Source organism: Penaeus monodon, chromosome 21 (assembly GCF_015228065.2).
Source record: "Penaeus monodon isolate SGIC_2016 chromosome 21, NSTDA_Pmon_1, whole genome shotgun sequence".
Classification (NCBI taxonomy): Eukaryota; Metazoa; Arthropoda; class Malacostraca; order Decapoda; family Penaeidae; genus Penaeus; species Penaeus monodon.
Genome location: NC_051406.1, coordinates 44,408,290 through 44,408,590, shown reverse-complemented (window position 1 = coordinate 44,408,590; position 301 = coordinate 44,408,290).

Below are 301 nucleotides of genomic sequence, written 5' to 3'. Positions count from 1 at the left end.
AAACTGAACTATATGGATTTGATTGTTATTGCCTTTTTAACCAACAGATTACGGTACGAATTTCATTATCGCTCGCCAGGAATCGCTTTTCGTTAACGACCCTTTTAGTCGAAAATTTGCAATTTTTGGACTGGAAATTATATGAAATTATCCTATTTTGGCCCAATAGTTTGCTGGACTTATCCGTTTTATGGGTCGAATAATGATCCTTTTTATTGTGTAAAGGTGAATGTGAATGACCTATAGAGAGAAACGAAAACCTTATAGAATTTCCTTTTTGCTATAGAAAGAATAATTTTAG